The sequence below is a fragment of the Schistocerca piceifrons genome, chromosome 2 (assembly GCF_021461385.2).
Source record: "Schistocerca piceifrons isolate TAMUIC-IGC-003096 chromosome 2, iqSchPice1.1, whole genome shotgun sequence".
In the NCBI taxonomy this organism is placed as follows: domain Eukaryota; kingdom Metazoa; phylum Arthropoda; class Insecta; order Orthoptera; family Acrididae; genus Schistocerca; species Schistocerca piceifrons.
The window spans coordinates 716,995,953-717,012,215 of NC_060139.1; the positions used below are offsets into that span (position 1 = coordinate 716,995,953).

At 40.7% G+C, this 16,263-nt stretch overlaps 2 pseudogenes; both read right to left on the reverse strand.

Moving 5' to 3' along the window:
* Nucleotides 1-7,365: 7,365 nt before the first annotated feature.
* LOC124778074 lies at nucleotides 7,366-7,484 on the reverse strand (annotated as a pseudogene).
* A 3,467-nt stretch (nucleotides 7,485-10,951) lies between these two features.
* LOC124777856 lies at nucleotides 10,952-15,752 on the reverse strand (annotated as a pseudogene).
* Between the last annotated feature and the right edge of the window lie 511 nt (nucleotides 15,753-16,263).

Below are 16,263 nucleotides of genomic sequence, written 5' to 3' on the forward strand. Positions count from 1 at the left end.
TGCACACGTCTAGCATTTCAGCGGAGACTTCCGAGCAGGCTGCACTAATACGTCGTTGCATATCATCAAATATAACTTTCCCCACAGAAAAAAGTCTACAGGCGTCAAGTCCGGGGAACGACACAGGCAAGGCACAGATCCCCTGCGTCCAATTCCAACGATTTGGAAACAATTTGTGAACACATTCTGTAGTACATCGTGCACTATGGACTGGACAGCCATCATGTTAGAACCACAGATTCCTCCTAGTCTGTAGAGGAACGTCTTCTAGCATCCGTGGAAGATGGTCTGTTAGGAGGCTGCGATGCTTGTGCACGTTCAGTGTTCCGTCTATGAAAAACAGGTCTATCAGGTGATGGTTCACTATCTTACACCACAGGTTTACACCCCATAGACGCTGACGTTCCACCTGACGAAGCCAACGAGATTGTCAACAGACTAATAGTACACGTTTCGGCCGTTTACCTTGCCATGATTGGTAAACGTGGCATCGTCACTAAACAAGATACAGGATACGGCTGGAGTATCCTGTCTTAATGCCCTCGTAAAGAAGTTTACACAGCTTCCATAGTCGTTTCTACGCAGCTCTTGATGGAGAGAGATGTGATAGGGATTGAACCTATGTCGATGGAGAATTCATAGGACACTTGCCTGACTCATGCCACTTCCTCGTGCGATTGCGCGGGACGTAACGTGCGGATCAACTGCAACTGAAGCAGGAACATTAATTTCCCCTTCTTCTGTCGTTGCTTGTTTCATTCTGTTACATTATCTAGATGTTACACTACCACTGTCACGTAACTGGTTGAAAACTTCGATAAATAATTTCTGAGAAGGTTGGTGTCTACTGCGGTATCTTGCCCCACACATAGTATAAGAACGAACTGCATTCTTTCTACACTCTCCATATACCTTGAGTATGTAGGCTTTTTCTGCATTGGTAAATCCCATCGACCACTCACAACCTACTGCTTGGATTGTCACACACTGACTTCAAAGTGGCAGTGCACTCAAGGAACACACAGGCACACAGTAAGCAAACATAACAACGTCGTACCTAGCAGCTTTGCAGGTTGCATGGCACGAACAAGTGTCGTTGTGGAAACGCTCCTAAATACGATATCTCGTAAACGATTCGCAATATAATTGCGCAAATAATACCACCGGCATTCTAATTTGCCCTTCTTTTAGTTAAAAGTGTATGTTTGCACGAAAAATTCAATTTCGAGCATTATTACAATCTGTTTATTGGCTAACAGTACGAGTCCCTGACTACGAATCCATTCTGTGAAAACTGCACATCGGTGAGGTGATTCTATATGTGAAAAATAAACAGAAAAATTCCTAAGAATTGGTGTTCGATTTTCGATCGTTACGGAAGTGGAGCGTGTTGAAGACTACACACATCCATGAATGAATACGAATACAAGTTTACCGAAACGCTGTGTAGGCGCTGTGGTGGACAGAAAAACGGTGAAACAGATGACTGGTCCATCCTACATGAGCCGGCCGCTTTGGCCGAACGGTGCTAGGCGCTTCAATCCGGAACCGCGCTGCTGCTACAGTCGCAGGTTCGAATCCTGCCTCGGGCATGGATGTGTGTGTTGCCCTTAGGTTAGTTAGGTTTAAGTAGTTCTAAGTACCAGATGTTAAGTCCCATAGTGCTTAGAGCCATTTGAACCATTTTGAACCATCCTACATGAGGTGTGGTGATTTTTCAACAGATGGCAGCACTGTGACGTCGCACCGAGGCACCAGCTACAATTGTACCCAGTGTGCAATCGTGGGTTGGATTATTGAGCAGTCGTGACGCTGCGTGCGTGTCGAACTTGGGTGTTGTTTAATTGAGGAAGTCCCTTGAGTCCTTGAATATCAACATTTCGCACATGCAGCATAGTAGATACGTTGTTTGTGTATGGGCACTGCAACGGCAGAGCCCGTGCGGCTGTGGCAGAATACCAGAGGAGTTTCCCTGATCAACGAACCCCACGTGCCAGGCTTTTTCCAAGGGTTTTTCAACCATTACGTGAATCCGAACTCATCCCAACGTATACGTAACATCAGACCGTCCAGTCAGTTGACGAAAGGGAGGACATTATTGCAATGGTATACGGCATATTAGCCACCAGCTCAATATAGCACAAACACGAGTGTGGCGTACGACACATTCTGAGGGCTTGTACCCATTCCTTGTGCAACCTGTGCAACATCTGCATCCAGATGACTCAGTAAGCAGACAACAATTTTGTGAATGGTTGGTTGTACACTGACATATCGTGCAATATACTTCATTTACAGATGAGGCTACATTTACAAGCAACGGTATCATGAACACCCACAGTTCTCACACGCAGGTGATGAAGAACCGACATGACAGTAGGGAAACATGATTCCAAGTTCGGTTCTCCTTGACCACCTGGTGTGACATGATTCATGCCCCGGGGAAAGGGCCTGTGTTCCTGCTAAATTGCATGACAGCCGCAGCATACGCACATTTCCCGATAGAAGACCTACTTTTTGGAGGATGTGACATTAAAGCAACGACGGAAGATGTACCTGCAACGTGATGGATCACCGATTCATAGTACCAGACAATCCCAGTATCTGAAAAACACATTTCCTAAACGGTGGATTGGCCGTGGCGGATACAACTGGCTTGCCAAATCACCCGACCTAACCGCATTAGACTTCTGCTTATGCGGCTGATTAAAGGGGGGATGTACACGCTACTAAGGTGAATATACGTGAAAAACTTGTCGCTCGCACCACTGACGCTGTTGACCGCATTATAGCCCGCCGAGGTTATGTTAAATGTGGAACACAACACACCCTGCAACGCGCTGACAAATGCATTGAGATGGGTGGGGGACGTTTTGAACCTCCTGCAGGATGGATCAGTCATCTGTCAAACTATTATTCTGTCCACCACAGCGCCTACACAGCATTTTAATAGATAATATTCACACTTGTCTTCATAATCATTCATGGATGTGTGTAGTCTTCAACCTGCTCCAGTTCCGTAACTATCGAAAATCGAATACATGTTCATAGGACTTTTTCGGTTTATTTTCACGTATAGAATCACCTAACAAATTATGTGACATTCCTCCTCAACCACCCTACACATGTTAAAGAAATTGAACAGCCATGGTAAATGAAACTACAATTATGTTTTTAATCAACAAGACTGTAAGCACACCGGACAAAAAATTAGACACCCTGAAGCGTTTTTCCTTCTCTCTCTAAAGACTGAGATATTTCAATAAAAAAATTTCTCATTAAGTCACAGTATGAAGAGATTATGAATACTAATAAATTCTGCATAACTTAAAAACCGCTACGAGAAAGAGAAAGTTCCAATGGCGATGAATAAAAGTTAGTTTCTTTTTAGACAAAATGCCGCAAAATCTTGAATATTCATAATTCAGCAGGTTTTTGTAAAATAATTCATCGTCAAAAGTAAAACGTGAGGCGGGCTACATTAACCCATTGAGGCGACTGACGACGAATTCGGTGATAAATGACCGATCAGTTTAACAAAATTCTTACATAAAAATGTACACGAGAATGGGAAAACGACAGGTAAATTCATTGAGGTGACAAAAGCCATGGGATAGCGATATTCACATATACAAATAGCGGTAGTATAGCGCACACAAGGTACAATTGGCGGAGCTGTCATTGTACTCAAGTATTTCGTGTGAAAAGACTTCGACGCACGACGGGAATGGTAGTTGGAGCTAAACGCAGGGGACATTCCATTTCGTAAATTGTTCAAATGGTTCAAATGCCTCTAAGCACTATGGGACTTAACATCTGAGGTCATCAGTACCCTAGACTTAGAACTACTTAAACCCAGCTAACCTAAGGACATCACACACATCCATGCCCGAGGCAGGATTCGAACCTGCGAGCATAGCAGCAGCGCGGTTCCAGACTGAAGCGCCTAGAACCGCTCGACCACAGCGGCCGGCTCGTAAATTGTTAGGGAATTCAATTTTCCGAGATTCACAGTGTCAAGGGTGTGCCGAGAGGACCAAATTCCAGGCATTGCCTCTGACCAAGGACAACGCAGTGACCGACTGCCTTCACCTAAAGACCGAGAGCAGAGACGTTTGCGTGTTGTCAGTGCCAACAAACAAGTAACACTCCGTGAAATAACCGCATAAATCAGTGTGGGATGTACTACGAAAGTGAAGGCCGTCGGCCACTGCGTTGCCCTTGGTCAGAAGTAATGTCTGATTTTGGTTCTCGCGGCACACTCTTGACATTGTGGATCTCGGAATATTGAATTCCCTAACAATTTCCGAAATGGAATGTCCCATGCGTCTAGCTCCAACTACCATTCCGCGTTTGAAGCTTGCTAATTCCCGTCGTGCGGCCACAATGACGTCGGCAAGCTTTTCACATGAAACAAGTGCAAATGACAGCTTTGTCAATGCTGTACCCTTTCATACCTTGTGCGTTAAACTACCGCTATCTATAAATGTGCATATCGCTGTCCGATGATTTTTGTCACCTCAGTGTATTTATCTATTCTCATTCTGGCGTAAATTTTAACGTAACAATTTTGTAAAACTGATCGGTCCCCCCCGTGACATATGTCAGCTGTTCAGTCACGTGACCCCCTAGTTCCGCTTCTAGGTCAACAGCGCTCCGAAACCACCAGTGTACGGGACGACTCATACTTTGTCCGGTAAACTTATAATGATGATGCTATTTGCAGATGACCAAGTTTTAACCTCGAACAATGATGATGGACAACAGATAGCGGCTTATGAACTACACAAAATACGGGTGTCAGATATACAGAGTGAATATTAATAAAACAGAGAAACTGTCGGGACGGATTCCTCACTGGAAATGGAGGAAAAAAGGTCCTATGAAAGTGTTTCCAGAAATGGATGGTGTGCGTGCAACGGCAGCTAATCGTTCCGGAACATAGCACAGAGCTGCATCGCATCCACGTCACAACAGATGTTCAAAATGGCCTCCGTGAGACGCAAAGCACGCGTTCACACATACCTCCCATGCAAGATACTTTGCCTCACAACATGTTATCGGACCACTTTACTGGAGCTTGTACTGGGGTTCGTCTCAATGTTCCTGTAGAAACCGGTCCCCCAAATCTGGTGCACGCACAGTCCGCCGCCTCCCTGCAAGTTCGTCTATCTGAAAAGACCCGTGATCACACAAATGCCCAAAACGGGTTTGAAATGTTGTGTGATGTGGTTGCTGTCTGTGGGGATACTTGTGATATAGTCGCGCTGCCTCTCGACCGTTTCTATCTGCCTCCTCGTACACAAACACTATCTCGGCTTGTTCCCGACATGAATAATCATTCTACTGCTTACAGCACGCTGCGTCAATCATACAGACTGCAACATACAAGGAGAACACGGAACGTGGTCAGAAGATATTTCGTTCGTCAGCACCAACTACCGAGGCAGCAATACTCCATTTCCAGTCAGGAATTCGTCCCTGCAATTTGTCGGTTTCATCATGTATTAGGATTCACCATGTATAACATGTCAGTATCAATACAAACTACAACAAAAGTTATGCTCTTCTGCGAAAAAAAAATTAAGACAAACATGGTAATTGAGAATAAGATTACAGAACAAGTGGAAGAAGCATGGACCTTGCCGTCGATGGGGTGGTTTGCGTGCCTCCGTGATACACATAGCCATAGCGCAGGTTCAACCACAACGGCCGACCGTTGTGGCCGAGCGGTTCAAGGCGCTTCATTCCGGAACCGCGTTGCTGCTACGGTCGCAGGTTCGAATCCTGCCTCGGGCATGGATGTGTGTGATGTCCTTAGGTTAGTTAGGTTTAAGTAGTTCTAAGTCTAGGGGACTGATGACCTCAGATGTTAAGTCCGACAGTGCTCAGAGCCATTTGAACCAACCACAACGCAGGAGTATCTGTTGAGAGGTCAGACAAATGTATGTTTCCGGAAGAGGGGCAGCAGCCTTTTCAGTAGTTGCAGTGGCAACAGTCTGGATGACTGGCTGATCTGTCCTTCTAACATCAAGCAAAACGGCCTTCCTGTGTCCGAACTGCGAGCGGTCAAAAGCAAGGGAAAACTACAGTCACGCGTTTGAATCTCCCGACAGGGACAACTCAGGAGGATGTCGTCATCAGGAGAAACAGACGGGCCTTCTACGGATCGTAACGAGGAACGTCAGATCCCTTAATGGCGCAGGTAGGTCTGAAAATACAAAAGTGGAATGGATAGGTTGGAGTTAGGTATAGTGGGAATTAGTGAAGTTCGCTGGCAGGGGGAGCAGGTATTTTAGTCAGATGAATACCGTGTTATAAATACAAAGTCAAATAGGGGTAAAGCAGGAGTAAGTTTAATAATTAACAAGAATGCAGTAATGCGGGTAAGCTAATATGAACAGCGTAGTGAAACCATTATTGTAGTCAAGAAAGACACAAACTGTAGATTAATGCTCAAGGAACTGCAAAAAATAGTAAATCAAGGAGATGGGTCCTGGATAATTGAAAGAAGCAGAGTTCGTTGAAAGTTTCAGAAGGAGCATTAGGCAACGGATCACAAGAACAGGGGAAAAGTACACAGTAGAAGACGAAGCTTTAAGATATGAACTGGTGAAGGCAGCAGAGGATCAAATAAGTAAAACGACCAGACCTAGTAGAAAACCTTTCGTAACGCAGGAGATATTCAGTTTAGCTGAAGAAAAAGGAAAATTTAAAAATGCAGCAAATGAAGCAGGTGACAGCGAATACAAACGTGTAAAAAATAAGATTGACAGGAAGTGCAAAATTTCTAAGCAGAAATTGTTGTAGAACACATTCAAGTGTTTAGAAGCATATTTCACTAGGGGAAAGATAGAGACCACCTACAGGAAAATTAAAGAAGCCTTTGCAGAAAAGAGAAGCAGCTGTATGAATATCAAGAGTTCAGATGGAAACTAGACGTAACCAAAGAAGGGGAAGGTGAAATGTAGAAGGAGTATACAGAGGGTCTATACAAGGGAGACGAAATTGAAAGCAATATTATAGAAAGGGAAGCGGACGTAGATGAGGATAAGGTGAGATATATGATACTGACAGAAGAATTTGGCAGAGCGCTGAAAGTCGAAACTAGGCCCTGGGAGTAGACGAAAATAAGTCAGAAATAACGATAGCATTTGGAGAACAAAACAAAGGAACACTGTCCGAACAGGCCTGAAGGCCATCGGTACCGACCGGGCATCACCGTAGGCATCACCGGATGCGGATACGGAGGGCATGCGGTCAGCACATTGCTCTCCCGGCCGCTGTCAGTTTCCGTGACCGGTGCCGCTATTTCTCAGTAAGTAGCAGCTCAATTGGCCCCACAAGGGCCGAGTGAAGCCTATTTGCCAACAGCACTTGGCAGACCCGAACGGTCACCCATCCAAATGCTAGCCAAGCCAGACAGTGCTTAACTTTGGTGATCTGACTGGAACCGGTGTTACCACTGCGGCAAGGCCGTTGGAATTTGGAGAACCAGCCATGACAAAATTATTCCATTTGGGGTACAAGATGTATGAGACAAGCGAAATAACCTCAGACATCAATCAGAATGTAATAATCCCAATTCCAAAGAAAGCAGGTGCTGACAGGTGTAAACATTACCCAACTATCTGTTTAATAAGTCACGGCTGCAAAATATTAACAACAATACTAACTACTAACAAATACTAACAACAATACTGAAGAGTGGAAAAACTGGTAAAAGCCGACCTTGCGGAAAATCAGTTTGGATTTGAGAGAAATGAATGAAAACGCAAAGCGATACTGATCCTATGACTTACTTTAAAGGATAGGTTAAGGAAAGGTAAACGTCTTTATAGCATTTGTAGAAAGCTTTCGATAATGTTGACTGGAAATCTCTCTTTGAAATTCTGAAGGTATCAGGGATAAAATCCATGGAACGAAAGGATGTTTACAACTTGTATAGTAACAAGACGGCAGTCATAACAGTTGCCTGCGTGAAAAGGAAGCAATGGTTCAGAAGGGATTGAGGCAGGATTGTAGCCTGTCCCCGACGTTATTCAGTCTGTGCACTGAGCAATCAGTAAAGGAAACCAAAGAAATATTTGGAGTAGGAATTAATATCAATGGAGAAGAAATAAAAACGTTGAGGTTCGCCGATGACACTGTAATTCTATCAGGGACAGCAAAGGACTTGGAAGAGCAGTTAAAAGGAATGGACACTGTCTTGAAAGGAGGATATAAATTGAACATCAACAAGAACAAAACAAGAATAATGGAATGTAGCTGAATTAAATCAGGTAATGCTGAAGGAACCTGATTAGGAAACGAGAGACTTGAAGTACTAGATGAGTTTTGCTATTTGGTCAGCAAAATAACTGATGACGGTCCCAGTTGGGAGGATATAAAGCGTAGACTGGCAATGGCAGGAAAAGCATTTCTGAAGAAAAGAGATTTTTTAACATCGAATATAGACTTGCATGTGAGGAATTCTTTTCTGAAAGTATTTGTATGGAGTGTAGCTATGTATGACAGTGAAACATGGACGATTAAAAGTTCAGACAAGAAGAGAATAAAAGCTTTTGAAATGTGGTGCTACAGGAGAATGCTGAATAATTGACAGTTAGATCCCGTAACTAATCAGGAAGTGCTGGATCTAATTGACGAGAAACGCAATTTGTGGCACAATATGACTAAGACAAGGGATCGGTCGATAGGACACATTCTGAGACATCAAGGAATCAACAATTTAGCGCTGGAGTTAAGTGTGGAGTTAAAAATCATAGAAGGAGACCAAGAGATGAATACAGTAAGCAAATTCAGGAGGATGCAGGTTTAGTTATTTGGAGATGAAGAGACTTGCACAGTATAGAGTAGCATGGAGAGCTGCATCAAACCAGTCTTCAGACTGAAGACCACAACAACAAAAACAACAGATAGATTTAAATTATTAGGGACCATGCTAACGTACAGGAGAGGCCTAACTGTACCATTATAAGATCTCTCCAAAATAGAATAAGAACATAAACATATCTTAAATTTTATAAACTTATGTCAGTACTAACATTGCAGTAGGAAAGTGAATCTTGTGTAATAAGAAAAAGATTAAATATGATTATAGGCTAATGAAATGAAATTCCTCAGGAACAATCGAAAACGATCTTTCACAGTTGACTGTTATTACCTCCTGTTAGATAACAAGAAAACGCCATACATTTTTGGGACCACAAACTGCTTAGTTTGTGCAGACGCTGAAACTGATCAAGTGACCGGGGTAAGTGGGAGTGATGTAAACACTGTGTCACCAACGATTACATTACCAGCAAACAGAAGTAAAGTTGCTCGCCGTTGAATGTGCTAACTTGTAAAGATCGTGTCAGAATTAATTATAAATTATAGTAGCTCACATTAAAAATTAAAATCCGTCATATTATAAACTTAAAAAACTATGGACAGAACAAAATTTCAGATACACCTATAGTTTTGTGTCAAATAGCGGGTGATCAGAGCAGCGGATGACAGAAGCTGCCAAAGAGTCCTGCAGGACCACCGCGGCAGCGAAGAAGATGGAGAAGGACTTCCTTTTTGATCTGGAAGGATTGCTGTATGGACCAGGATCGCTGATTACAGGTATGCTTAAATTAATTACAAAAAATGTAAGTCAAAACTTTACACGCGTTGTTCTTGAAACAGTATTTTTCAAATTGGCGGGGAGCATAGCCTGATTATGGTGCAATAGATATGGAACGGAATTTGTTGCCGGCATTCTAAATCGAATTCTCTATCATTGTAAGTAGATGTTTTACGGTATCTTCAAAAGTCTGTTTTTGGTGCATGCTTTTGCCTCGATTTTCTGCGCGGAGAAAATGACATTCGTTTCAACACGTCACCATTTTGTTACGACTTAATATTTCTCAGTTACCCTATGTATGCTGATAGAAAATATATTGAAAACCACTTATACAAAAATATTTTGTTAGACGTCCAGTAGGAGGGCTTCGGGAATTCCCGACGATAACTAATATTCCGGCTGCAAGGGAACCTTCCACCTGGTGCAGTAGTTACAGGGAGCTTCCGACGTGTACACAAAAGATAAAAGTGTAAGGATTGAAACTATATCATCGTATTTAGCAATACCTTTTTTGTTTCACTTGAAAAATCGCGGAAATCACCTGTTCTTCATGTGTTCAAAGAGGGCAACCCTTTAACAGCTTAAAAATTCAATGGTGTAAAGCATGCATGAAAATTTTACCTTCATACAATGAAACGTGGTAGACAAACGTATTGTAAAGAGTCATTGAGCTTGAACTCAGAACTGGATAAAGGAACGTTAAACATCAGTAAGAGAGCTAGGTTAACGGTAACATTAATTCAGACGAATAGCTGTCAGAATTTTGGGGTATTTTTATTTTCCGACTGTTCCGTCGTTCATCATTTGGTGGGAGGGTATACCAATAGAAGACCTATAGGCAAGGTCTGTTAAGAATGTAACATGAATATCTGTCTCGTCAACATGTTTTGTGACGCAGATTCGTAATAATGTACGATAGATCATTGAAACGGAACATGTAAATAAAACTCTTGTGCCAATTTGTAATATATGAAACTCGGTTTAATGTAGTAAAATTATTTCGAATGCATTCTTCAGCCTCCGAAAGCATGCACAGTTTCTTATCGGCGATCTATGATCTTCTGTGCCTCACAAAAATCTGCACAGTCACAAGCACATAATCCTAAGTCCCTGGCAGATTAAAACTGTGTGCCAGACTGAGACTTGAACTCGGGACCTTTGTCATTCGCGTGCAATTGCTCTACCGACCATTTTTTTTATTGTTTGTAAATGAGAGTTTATTTATCAACGTAAAGTAACTATAGAATGCGAACTGCATGGATTAAACAACGCAGAAAATTTTGTTACTTGAAACAAAAGAAACATCTGTTCATTAAAAATAATAATTAATTACATCAATTACGGGAAACCATCATCACCCTCTTCAGCCATTCCTTCGGAAGTATCATATCTTGTTGTTCTCTCCGTTCTTCTGCAGACTACAGGACCTCGCCATACGATTTTTGAGGATAAGGCATGGCTTTTGCACGTTGATTGTGAAGTTCCAGACAAAACGAAATAAGCTGATGGGAAGATTGAGGTTCTCTCGTACAATACATCAGTATCTCTACTACACATATACCCTCTTTCGCGATCCACTGTGACTTCAGTGTCTCCACCTCCAAGAGCATTTGCGACAATGAACTCCGCATTCTGTAGTGCACTAAGACCTAACTTCTTTGCTGTGCGCTCGAGCAGTTTGTGAGTACGACAAACCCACAGACCTGATCGCTGTCTTGATAACATTGTATCTCAAACATAAAATTAGAGTAAATGAATTATGTAAATTGCGGACCAAAGTTTTCAAGTATTCTTCCAAAATATTGAAGATTTCCCATGCGAACAGCCTGAGTTACCTGGAAATAAGGTCCAATGACCTTCTTAATGCAGCGTGTCTCAAGATATGTCTTTCTGGTATATCTGCAAAAAGTAATTCAATTGTGACAGCTAACTTTTGCACGATCTGCCAGAACCCGATTGCTGCCTTCTGTGGAGCATTCCTCAATGCCCGAACAAGATTTTTGTGTGCAGTTATATATTCTAAACGGGCTGCTCTAATCCTGCCAAGATAATAAAAGAAACGAGCTCATTCATTATTGCTATCAGACTCCGGGAAAACTGACTCTGACACCAGTTTGTCAAGTTGGTCGTATAGGTTATAATGTAAATAGTTTCTAAGCAGACAGTTTGTCAGAACTCCTTGTCCTTCATTATCATTCCGCAAAGTTTCTGTGTGTAGTCTAGAGAGGAGAAATTCTCTATTTTTTTCTAAGTGATTTGAAGTTCATAGCACTTTGCAGTTACAAGATCAAGAGTTCTTCTACTCCATGCCGTCACCTTTTGCATAAGGAGGTCAGAACATGTAACGGCATCTTCATACTTAGATCCATTAATCACCTTCAGAAGAACCAGTAGATGTATGTATGCATGTACCTCAGGAAGATGAACCTTTTCCACTACGCATTCGTTGGTATGTCGATCCTTCTGTTTCAAGTGGCTCCACCACAGAATTTGATAATGCTTCAATACATACATATACATCCATTAATCCTTGTTCCATAGATCATGAATACATTTCGTAATGATGTGGAATGTGTCACTTTAACATAAGTTTTGTTTGCACAAAATAATTAATTAACAATTTTTTTACAGTTATCAGTTACTACTTCATATCTAAGAATTCATCTGTTGAATAGAACGAGTTGTCATTTAGAAATTCTTTTAATTTGCTTTTAAATGTTGGTTGGCTATCTGACAGGCTTTTAATACTATATTGCAAACGACGAAAGATTTTTGTGGCAGCATAATTCACTCCTTTCTGTGCCAAAGTGAGATTTAATCCATAATAGTGAATATCATCCCTTCTTCTAGTGTTGTAGCTATGCACTTCACTGTTAGTTTTGAATTGGGATGGGTTATTAAGGACAAATTTCATAAGTGAATATATGTATTGCGAAGGTACTGTGAATATCCCGAGTTCCTTAAATAAATGTCTTCATGATGATCTTGGGTGGGTTCCAGCTATTATTTTGATTACACACTTATGTGCAATGAATACTTTCTCTCTTAATGACGAATTGCCCCAAAATATGATGCCATATGAAAGCAGTGAATGAAAATAGGTTTAATAGGCTAATTTACTAATATGTTTATCACCAAAATTTGCAATAACCCTAATAGCATAAGTAGATGAACTAACTGTTTCAGCACATCATTGATGTGTTTCTTCCAATTCAATTTCTCATCAATGCACACACCCAGAAATTTTGAGTATTCTGTCTTAGCAACAGACTTTCGTTCATAGTCTATATTTATCAATGGTGTTATGCCATTTATTTTACAGAATTGTATAAACTGTCTTTTCTCAAAATTCAGTGAGAGTGCATTTGCAGAGAACCACTTAATCATTTTCTGAAAAACATTATTTGCAATTTCCTCAGCTGATTCTTGCTTCTTGAGTGTGATTACTATAATTGTATCATCAGCAGAAAGAACTAGCATTGCATCTTCATGAATATAGAGTGGCAAGTCATTAATATATATTAAGAACAATAAGGGACCTAAGACTGAACCCTGTGGTCCCACAGGGTTCAGTCTTAGGTCCCTTATTGTTCTTGGAACCTCCCCAGTTAGAGGATTCGCCTGGTTTTTGTAGACTATATGTACTGTTAATTTCAACCTTTTGCATTCTTCCAGTTAAGTATGAATTAAACCATTTGTGCAGTGTCCCACTCATACCACAATACTTAAGCTTATCTAGAAGAATTTCATGATTCACACAATCAAAAGCTTTTGAGAGATCACAAAATATCCCAACGGGCGATGTTCAGTTATTCATTGCATTTAATATTTGATTAGTGAAAGCATATATAGCATTTTCTGTTGAAAAGCCTTTCTGAAAACCAAACTGACATTTTGTTTGTACTCCATTTTCAGAAATATGTGATGCTACTGTTGAATACATTACTTTTTCAAGAATTTTGGATAAAGCTGTCAGAAGTGAGATTGGGCGGTAGTTGTTAACATCAGGTCTATCCCCTTTTTTATGCAATGGTTTAACAACAGCATATTTTAGTCTATCTGGAAAAATTCCCTGTTTCAGTGAGCTACTACATATGTGGCTGAGACTCCTACTTATTTGTTGGAAACAAGCTTTTAGTACTCTGTTGGAAATGCCATCAATTCTATGTGAGCTTTTACTTTTGAGTGAATTTATTACTTTCCTGATTTCAATAGGAGAGGTAGGTTGAATTTCATTTTTATCAAATTGCATAGGTACTGCTTCTTCCATATACTGCCTAGAATTTTCTAATTAATAGCTGGAACCTATTTTCTCTACAGCACTTAAAAAATGATTATTAAAAATGTTTTCTACTTCTGACTTCTTGTTAACAAACTTTTCATTGTGTTTGATAGAAATACAGTCTTCCTGTGCTCTCGGTTGCCCTGTTTACCTTTCCACAATATACCAATTTGTTTTAATTTTGTTATCAGATGTGCTAATCTCAGACATAATGCACATAGCTCTGGACTTTTTAATAACTTTTCTTAATACAGTGCAGTAGTTTTTATAATGATTCATTGTTTTCGGATCATTACCCCTCCTAGCTATAAGATACATTTCCCTTTTGTGTTTACATGATATTTTTATCCCTTTAGTTAGCCATGGCTTTTTACATGGTTTCTTACAATTATGTTCCACTGTTTTCAAATATACTCACAAAGGTATCATGAAATAGATTAAATTTTAAATTAACATCATGTTCCCTGTACACCTCATCCCAGTCTAACTGTTGCAAGCTTTCCCTAAAATTTTGAAGTGTTAAATCGTTAATGGAGCGCACTATATTGGAGGCCTGTTTTGCATTACTGTATGGAGCTATATCGTATACTGTAACTAGCTATGTATTGTGATCAGACAGACCATTCTTAACGGGAAACATTTTTATTTGATTGAATTTATCTTCGTCTATGAAAACGTTATCTATCAGTGTGCTGCTTTCCTGTACCACCCGAGTAGGAAAACCACTAACTGATGTCAAATTGAAAGAACCAAGTAATACTTCAAGGCCAAGCTTTCTATCTGAATCTTTCAGAAAATTAACGTTGAAATCCCCACAAACAATAATTTGCTTTCCTTTGTCTGACAGGTAGCACAACAAAGAATCCAAGTTTTTCAAAAGTAGTTATAAATTTCCCAATGGGAACCTATGCACTGCTACAATTATAAAAGTGCCTTTATTTATTTTAAGCTCACATGCACATGCTTCTATGTTTTGCTCTATGCAAAATTTTTTAGTTTCCAAATTTTTCACACTATGACTGATTTTAACATGTATGGCAACTCCTCCTCTCTCCATAATGTCTCTACTTACATGTACTGAAGCTTATATCCACCTACATTTACCATTTCCATACCTGTGACTATATGGTGTCGCAGGCAGGCACCCTCAGTTTCTTAATCTTCTATATAAACAAGAAGCTCATCTACTTTGTTTTTTAATCGCCTGATATTCTGATGCAATATATTAACATTATTTTTTACTATGCTTTTATATGAATCTTGTGACATACTGACATTATTTTTTACTGTACTGTTATGAGAATCTTGTGATATTTTCACATCACTAGTACCTGCCTGTCTGAACTTTTCATTAAGTTCAATTTCAATCAATGTAGGATGATTTGATGCTGATCTTAGCCTAAAAAAAGTACTCCCATGAGTTTAAGTGCCCCCCCCCCCCTCCTTAAAGATTTTGCTATCATCCCAGACAGTTTACCCTTCCCTTTCCTATTGAGATGCAGGCCATGTCCTGTGAAGTCCCACCTACCAATACCATCAACAGGAACCAAACCTATGCTTGACAAAGTAGCCGACCGAATCTTTTTCAATTGCAGAGTGCGTGTAGAAACCGGTAATAGTACTTCTAAGGACAACAGAATTCAGTTGCCTTCGTGTATTCGGGAGACATCGCACACTCTTAATATAAATCGAGAATCTACTTTGAACTGCATTTACAGTTTGCATAGCATGTTCTCTGATATCCTGAGCACTTACATCATCACCATATTTCTTCGTGTCCGCAGTATTTCCCTCACCAGAAGGACTATCGGCATTCTTCATTTCAACATCAGCTGAATTTTCTGCCACTGCCACCATTGTTTTTCTTTCGTAGTATTTTCAAAAACATGAGATGAGGTAGTTAGAATCGTAAAATCTGTTTCCAGCAAGGCACGGAACCTTTCAAAGCTACCGCACGAGTTGCAAATTTTACACTTTCGTGCAAACAATCACAACTTGCTTCTCAAGCTTCACCTGCAAGGATACTGCGTGATCAAGAATATCTTTGAAACAAAGTTGAGTACAAGGAGGTTCCATAGACATGTCTGTGTGAGGTTCTGACTTCCTGGTTAAGTACGACATGATTTGTCTAATCTCCTTGGCTGAGTACAACCATAGACTTTATCTCTCTCAGTTCTTGGACTAGACGTTGGCTGAGCTCTCCAAGCACCCGTCCTGCCAACTGTTCTTCCGCCAGTGCCTCATCTTCTAGGTTCCAGACTTCACAGGAGTTCTCCTGCGAGACTTGCATTAGTGGCATTCCTGGAAGAAAGGACATTACGGACACAAAGTTTAATCACAGCCTTGGGGATGTTTCCAGAATGAAATT